General features: G+C 46.0%; 1 non-coding gene across 1 annotated transcript; it reads left to right on the top strand.

The window, feature by feature from the left end:
* The first annotated feature begins 7,826 nt into the window (after positions 1 to 7,826).
* On the top strand, positions 7,827 to 7,957 carry LOC119935995. The gene has a single exon (XR_005453589.1). It is a non-coding gene; the product is annotated as a small nucleolar RNA SNORA24 (small nucleolar RNA).
* Positions 7,958 to 8,323: the final 366 nt, after the last annotated feature.

The raw sequence follows: 8,323 nt of genomic DNA, 5'->3' as shown, positions 1-8,323 counted from the left end.
GGAGAGAAGGGAGGTGAGGTAGGAGGGGGCGAGGTGATGGACAGCCTTGAAGCCCAGGGTGAGGAGTTTCTGCCTGATGCGCAGATTGATTGGTAGCCACTGGAGAATTTTGAGGATTTTGAGGATTTTGAGATTTTGAGGATAATGCCAGACCTTCCCTCCAGCCACCAGGTGACACCAGGTGATGGATCTTCACACAGTATCTCAGCTTTGACTGTAAGACACTCCCACCCTGGGCACTCTTTCTCCTGCTCTCTCCCACGTCTGATACCACCACCAGTGACCACAATCTGGGGTGGGTGCCCCTTCCCTCCTCTGACTCTGCTTTGGGGGCCAAAGTATAGATGAACTCCAGGGGTGGATTTGTCCTTGTACTGCCCATAAGCACTAATCCTCTAGTAGGCTCCCTCTGCTTTGCCTTAGTTTAAGGGAAAAAGCAATGTTGTTGAAGTATAAACAGCTGCACTGCTCCTTCTACTAGCTCACTTCCAGCCTTCCGTGGTCGTACAAGGAATCCCACTGCGTTACACTGGGCAAACTATCTACAATGTACTACAATGTGCTCTGGTAGTTCATTGGATTCAACCTGCAAGTGAAAATAATAAACAATCACCACCCCCCAAAATTTTTTTGCTGCTGTGGACAGAACACTTTAGGATCCAGTAGAAAATTATCCATGGACATCTAACTTTAACAACCCAGTCTGTGTGGACATTTCCCACTTGGCACTGATATTGTTGTAGTGTACTCTCCCAAGCACTTAGCACACCGCTTTGTACACAGTAAGCACTCAATAAATACAATCGAATGAATGGACATGGTGAAAGGGTTAGTAGCTTCCCCTCTCATACGACTCCTTGGAGCCTGGCTCAATTTCTGAGGGTATATTAACTGGATCTCCTCATGGCAGTGCAACTGAATTCCCACACTGAAAACTAAAACAGCATGGAGGCTGGTGATTACTTGGACCGAAGAGCCCCTTGATGAGTTTTAGTAAGTTGTTGAGAGCCACATACAGGAAATAGTTTGTGGCTGTAATACCTATCAATAAAATTTGTTATGGAATTTCTATATAAAGTACCCTTCAAAATCGTGCCCGTGTTGAACATAGAAGATTTTTAAAGACGATATTATAGATGTGTATATATTTTGTTTGTTTTGTTTCTCTGAAAACAGTGTTGGGGTGGATGGACTCAATTGGAAACCAAATGTGGGCCTGGTTGCCTTTTGACCTCCTTTGAACTGAAGTCCTCATGGTTAGTTTACTGTTTTGAAAGAAGAACAGTGACCTTAATTATATTTGCTGGTCTGATGACAGTGAAAGAAGAACACATTTGAATATTCAATTGAACAACTGCTCATTAAAAGAAGCCAGATTGGGGTTTTTTGCCTTGTGGACTTGCAGCACCATGAACTTAGAGACACAATAATAATCTAAGTCTTAATTATAATTAAGACTGTGAGCCCTATGTGGGACATGGACTGTGTCCAACCTGATTAGCTTGTACCTATTTCAGCACTTAATACAGTGCCTGGTGCAGAGTAAGCACTTAACAAATACCATAAAAAAGATGAAAATTGTGGTATTTATTAAGCCCTATCTGTCCAAAACTGTACTAAGTGCTGGTGTAGCAGATAAAATATAATCAGCTCCATATGCAGCCCACAAGCCAAGTAGGAGGGAGAACAGATATTGGGTCCCCATTTTGCAGATGAGGAAACAGCGGCATAGAGAAGAGAAGTTACTTGTCCAAGGTCACCCCGCAGACAAGTGGCAGAGGCAGGACTAGAACCCAGGTCCTCTTATTCCCAGGCCCATGTTCTTTCCACAAGGCCATATTGCTGCTCCACTATGTCTCAGTATCTTTATTTTCTCGTTAATAATTTCAGCCTTGCTCAGCCAGCTTCCCTCCACCTTGGCAAACCGCACGCCCAAGCAGGGATTACATTTCATGTCAACACCGCCTGGCTCACCTAGTACCTTTTACCTAAGGATGTTAAAGTACAAATGAGGAAACCAAAATCCAGACAGGTTAAATGACTTACCCAAAGTCACACAGAGCCACACAGTGACTGAGCTGGAAATAGAATAGAGGATTTCTGATCTCCAGGCCCCCATTGGGCAATGAGGATCTACTCACCTAAATAATTCACTGAAGTGACCGAACACCCTTGACTCCCCTCTGCTGCCATCAAATGTGCCTGACCATTTTTATGTTTTGTAATCTGAGTGGGAACAGCTGAGCTGAACCATATAATTAAAAGAGCAATGGAAACCATCTTCAGTGTGGCTTGCTAAACTGGTTGCTCTATCCCTAGAAAGACGACTCTTGTTCAGCAAGATAATGTAGATAGATACGCACACCACGTGTATCCCAGTTCAGTTTGAATTTTTAGAACTTTGGCCTCGTTGGCTCAGGGGCTTCTCAGCTTTTATAAACTAAGTTGTGGTTTGTATGAGTTTGACTGGGACAAACTGCAGGCAGTGGGGTGGATAACAGAGGTCAGGGAGAATTTTTTTCTGAGTCATTACTGAACCATCTCCCTAGCCTAGCGGGAAGGAAGGTTTCAGCCTTCGGATGAAACTTAAAATTTAGGTCTTCATCCTTGGAGGTGGCTCTCTTGTTACCATATTGCGGTTGAATGAGCATTAATAGAACACTCATGAATCCAAGAATTTCAAGACCAGGAGGGATCTCCAAAGGCCAATTGACTTCTTCCTTCTTCTTCCAGGGATGGAAGTCAAAAATATTTCTTACTGGAACCACCATGCACTTAAAACCACTGCCGCCGATGGGGACCACGGAAAGAGGACACTGTATGATGGGAGGAGAGGGCAACTGAGACTGGATGCAAGAGTACTAACCTGCCCTTCCCTCTCTCACTCCCTAGCTCTCTTCCTTCACTTCCTTCCTGTTTTCCTTCCCTCACTCCCCAGCCTTCCTTCCCTCACTCTCTCCCTTGTTCCCTTTTCCTTACTGATTCCAACTCCCTTCCCTCAATCACTTCCTGTCCCCTTTCTTCACTCACTCACTTTCTGCTTCCCTCCCATCACTCATTCCATCTTCCTTTCCTCACTCATTCCTCATCCCCCTTCCTTCACTCCCTCCCTTTCTCTTTTCCTCACTGTTTCCATTCCCATACTCATATTGCCTCCTTTACTTCATTCACCCCATCTCCCTTTCCTCACTCACTCCCTGTCCCCCTTTCTTCACTCACTCCCTGTTTCCCTTTCCACACTCATAACCTGGTTCCCCTTTCTTCACTCCCTCCATTTTCCTTTTCTCACTCACTCCCTGTCTCCCTTTCCTCACTCACTTTCTGCCCCCTTTTCTCCAATCACAGTAACTCATAGAAAAATGAGGTCAAAAAGATGATGTGAATTAACCAAGTCATCTAGCCAGCGAATGACAGGATCCTTGGAGGAAAAATGAGTTGGCTGCCCTTCTTGACATTCAACTTCAAGGTTGGGAAACGTACCTTCTAACATCACTCCCTGGTAGCTGAGGGCAGAGCTGAGAAGATAGAAAAGCAGCATAATCTAGTGGAGAGACCAGATGGGCCCGGGAGTCAAAGGACCTGGGTTCTAATTCTGGTTCCACCACTTGTCTCCTGTGTGATCTTGGGCAAGTCACTTCATTTCTCTGGGCCTCATTATCTCATTTGTAAAATGGGGATTAAGACTGTGAGCCCCACGTGGGACTGGGACTGTGTCCAACCCGATTTGTTTGTATCCACCCCGGTGCTTAGTACAGTGCGTGGCACATAGTAAGTGCTAAACAAATACCATTATTATTGTCATTATTATTATTCACATCAGAATGTCGGAAGAAGGTGATGGAAAGCTCTCTTCCCTCCGTGCCACTTAGAATGCTAGACATTTTCCCATCAAGGGAGAATCTAAGCCTCCATCTTTCAAACAATTCTCTGCCCCTCCAAACTTGGCAGTCTTTTAGTGAGCCCACTGTTGGGTAGGGACCGTCTCTATATGTTGCCAACTTGTACTTCCCAAGCGCTTAGTACAGTGCTCTGCACACAGTAAGCGCTCAATAAATACGATTGATTGATTGATTGATTGATTGGCACCACCCCTAAACCTGTGTTTAAACTAGTTCTGAAGGATGGGTCCACATGCACAACCTCGAACGTCTTCTGGAAGCACCGATCTTCTTGTGAACTCTCTCTACATCTTCCCTTCTTGATTTCTGTCCCTTTCCCCCTCTATGGTGTCCAATGCATCCACTTGTTTTGTACCGTGTCCTGAATCTGTTGCCAGAATACGGCAGTGAGGTTGGCATCCGTTCCTGCTGATTGTTCACGTTCAGTGGACTCTAGAGCCTGTGCCTACTTGTCCTTGGAAGTATTGGAAAGGGAGATTGCTGAATTTCGTCTGCTATGACTTGTTGTTTGAAAAGAATCTCCGCTATGCACATGCAGAACCCCAGTTTCATTCTTACTGACCCAAGCAGGGTGGCCCAGTGAACCGAAAGTACATTTACAAGAGAAGCAGCATGGCATAGTGGAAAGAGCACGGGCTTCGGAGTCAGAGGACATGGGTTCTAATCCTGCCTCTACCACTTGTCTGCTCTGTGACCTTGGGCAAGTCACTTAACTTCTCTGGGCCTCAGTTACCTCATCTGTAAAATAAGGATTAAGAATGTGAGCTCCAAGTGGGACAACTTGATTACCTGGCCTCTACTCCAGTGCTTAGAACAGTGCTTGGCACATAGTAAGTGCTTAACAAATATCATCATCATCATCATCATCATCATCATCAATCGTATTTATTGAGCGCTTACTGTGTGCAGAGCACTGTACTAAGCGCTTGGGAAGTACAAGTTTGCAACACATAGAGACAGTCCCTACCCAACAGTGGGCTCACAGTCTAAAAGGGGGAGACAGAGAACAAAACCAAACATACTAACAAAATAAAATATCATCATCATCATCATCATCATTTGCAGAAGAAAGGCCCAGACTAACTAGCAGAGAAGACAGGGGCCGGACCCAGTCATGTAACTAGTTACGACCGAGTCCCAGGTAAGTTTCCCAAACTGCACCCCTACTCTTAAAAAATACACAAAAACCATGCTGCAATTCTACCTGGATTGTTACGTCTCTTTACTGTATCAATCAATCGTATTTATTGAGCGCTTACAGTGTGCAGAGCACTGTACTAAGTGCTTGGGAAGTACAAGTTGGCAACATATAGAGACAGTCCCTACCCAACAGTGGGCTCACAGTCTAAAAGACTGTATGCGACTACGCCACACGTTGCAAATGAAATGTGAAGTTTCCAGCTTGAATAAACTGAAAGAAATTGACAGAACCTTGCCCTCCATTAGAACTGAGCCCCCATCTCTGCACCAGACTGGTTGGTTCTCACTCTGGCCCAGCCAAACCCTCGCCCATGTCCTCTCTCTGGCCTGAAACTCCCTTCCCCTTCATAACCAAGAGATAATCACTCTCCCCACCTTCAAAGCCTTATTAAAATCAAACCTCCTTCCCCAATCAATCAATCAATCGTATTTATTGAGCGCTTACTGTGTGCAGAGCACTGTACTAAGCGCTTGGGAAGTCCAAGTTGGCAACATATAGAGACGGTCCCTACCCAACAGCGGGCTTACAGTCTAGAAGGGGGAGACAGAGAACAAAACCAAACATATTAACAAAATCAAATAAACAGAATAGATATGTAACCCTCATTTCTTTTATTCACTCTCCCTTCTCTGTGGCCCTTGCCTTTGGATTTGGACCCTTGAAAGAGAAGCAGCGTGGCTCAGTGGAAAGAGCCCGGGCTTGGGAGTCAGAGGTCATGGGTTCTAATCCTGACCCCGCCACGTCTGCTGTGTGACCTTGGGCAAGTCACTTCACTACTCTGAGCCTCAGTTACCTCATCTGTAAAATGGGGATGAAGACTGTGAGCCCCAAGTGGGACAACCTGATCCCCTTGTATCCCCCCAACGCTTAGAACAGTGCTTCACACATAGTAAGTGCTTAACAAATGCCATCATTGTCATTATTATTATTATTTATTTACCCCACCTTCAGCCCCACAGCATTAATTTACATATCTATAATTTATTTTAATACCAGTCTGCCCCTCAAGACTGTAAGCTTCTTGTGGGCAGGGCACGCGTCTACCAACTGCGTACCCTCCCAAGTGTTTACTTAGAACAGTACTTTGCACACAGTAAGTGCTCGAAAATCAGCGTGGCCCAGTGGACAGATCACGACCCTGGGAGTCAGAAAGACCTGGGTTCTGATCCTGGCTCCGTCACTTGTCTGCTGTGTGACCTTGAACAAGTTACTTGACCTCTCTGTGCCTCAGTTGCCTCATCTTTAAAATGGAGATCAAGACTTTGAGCCCCATGCGGGACAGGGACTGTGTCCAACCTGATTTACTTGTATCTACCCCAGTGCTAAGTATAGTGCCTGGCACATAGTAAACGCTTAACAAATGCCATTTAAAAAAATACAATTGATTGATTGATAATAATAATAATGGCATTTATTAAGTGCTTACTATGTACAAAGCACTGTTTTAAGCACTGGGGAGGTTACTAGGTGATTGACTGATTGACTTCAGTCTTCTGGAGGCCCTTTCACTTTTCCCTAGTTTCTCCTCCACAGTCCCATCACAGTCCTGTTGTCAGTCGGAGGCACAGCTGGTCTTAACCCTCCATCTTGGGGGGAAACGCTAGTTTCTGGACACTGGCTAAAATAAATCTGAGAAGATATGCTGGAGGGGTTGATGTAAAGGAGGGGAAAAAGAGCCTCTGAACGTGGTCTGGGGTGCAGAGCCCCCTTACCATAGTTCCCCTGGGTTGCACAGTTCCCACTCTGCTCTCTGCTTCCTGGCCTTTCATAGGCTGGACCCTATTTAGCCCCTAACCCCAGTTCATCATCAATCGTATTTATTGAGCGCTTACTGTGTGCAGAGCACTGTATTAAGCACTTGGGAAGTACAAATTGGCAACATATAGAGACAGTCCCTACCCAACAGTGGGCTCACGGTCTCACAGTCCGGTTCTCAGAGAAGAGAGCACTGATCCTCCTCACGCTTATAAGAGAGGAGAAAGCGAAAACAGGACCGCAGACCACAAACATGACAGACAACGCAACAAGAGATGGTCTTTGTGTATGCCCAGTGTGGCCAGAGCGTGGGCTTCCCATGGGCTTCTGCAGCCACATAAGTAATGGCAGGTGAATTTCACCCTCAGTGGTGCTTTCCCCAGCCCCAAAGGCCACTAGAACTAGAAGAAGAAAGCCTTCTGTCTCCCAAGAGAGTCTGCTCTCCATGACGCCAGACTTCCCCCCCATCACCTGTCAGTTCTTTAAGAAGAGACATTAAACTGAGGCCCTGACCCTCTCGCTGATGGACTTAAAAAGCCAATGACGGACGCATAGGGCCAAGAGCTTAGGAGAAAGTCCAAGGAGGAAAGACGCATTATAACATTCAGTCGAGAAATTTCCCGTAGAAAATTTCCTTTAGATTGTAAGCTTGGTTATTTTGTTCATTTGTTTTGTTTTTAGTAGTGGTATTTGTTCCCCGCTTACTATGGGTCAGGCACTGTATTAAGCACTGGCGTGCATTGGGCACGGTCGGTGTCCCACGTGGGGCTCACAGTCTTAATCCCCCATCATATAGATGAGGTAACTGCAACACAGAGAAGTGAAGTGACTTGCCCAGGGTCACACAGCAGACAAGTGGCGGAGCTAGGATTAGAAACCATTGGCTCAACCGTATTCATTGGGCACTTACCGTGTGCAGAGCACTGTACTAAACGCCTGGCGAAGGGACGGGGGAGAGGGAGCGCGGGCTGCTCCATGAAACCTTGGGACCTGCCTCCTGTGGCAGCCTCCCTTCCTAGCCATGGAAGAGCATACCCTTGTTTTATGGCAAAGCTGGCACCATCTCATTGGTGTCAGATTCTGATTTGGGCAAGTGACATGGGCAGACACTTGGGCAAAGAAGCAGTGTGGCCCAGTGGAAAGAGCCCGGGCTTGGGAGCCAGAGGTCATGAGTTCGTTCATTCATCCATTCAGTCGTACTTACTGAGCGCTTACTGTGTGCATTCATTCATTCAATCGTATTTATCCCCCCGCATCCGCCCCGCCTTACCTCCTTCCCTTCCCCACAGCACATGTATATACGTTTGTCTGTATTTATTACTCTATTTATTTTATTTGTACATATTCATTCTATTTATTTTATTTTCTTAATATGTTCTGTTGTCTGTCTCCCCCCTTCTAGACTGTGAGCCCGCTGTTGGGTAGGGACCGTCTCTAGATGTTGCCAACTTGTACTTCCCAAGCGCTT

This window comes from Tachyglossus aculeatus, chromosome 12 (assembly GCF_015852505.1).
Source record: "Tachyglossus aculeatus isolate mTacAcu1 chromosome 12, mTacAcu1.pri, whole genome shotgun sequence".
Classification (NCBI taxonomy): Eukaryota; Metazoa; Chordata; class Mammalia; order Monotremata; family Tachyglossidae; genus Tachyglossus; species Tachyglossus aculeatus.
This window is presented reverse-complemented; position numbering and strand designations above follow the sequence as displayed.